Raw genomic sequence first — 210 nt, forward strand, 5'->3', positions numbered from 1 at the left:
TTAACCTAAAACGGACAGTTGTATATGTTACTGCTTTTGCTGTGACATACAAGTTACAGCTAGATTACAGCTATTTTGGCTGTATTTTAGCTTGTACTCATGCGCATGTCACAGCGACTGTACAGCCAAAATAGTTGTGGCTGTACTTTTACTTTTTTATTAGCTGTCACAGCGACTGTACAGCTACCAATGCAGCCAAAATAGCTGCGG

Source organism: Trachymyrmex cornetzi, unplaced genomic scaffold, assembly GCF_001594075.2.
Source record: "Trachymyrmex cornetzi isolate Tcor2-1 unplaced genomic scaffold, Tcor1.1 scaffold816, whole genome shotgun sequence".
Classification (NCBI taxonomy): Eukaryota; Metazoa; Arthropoda; class Insecta; order Hymenoptera; family Formicidae; genus Trachymyrmex; species Trachymyrmex cornetzi.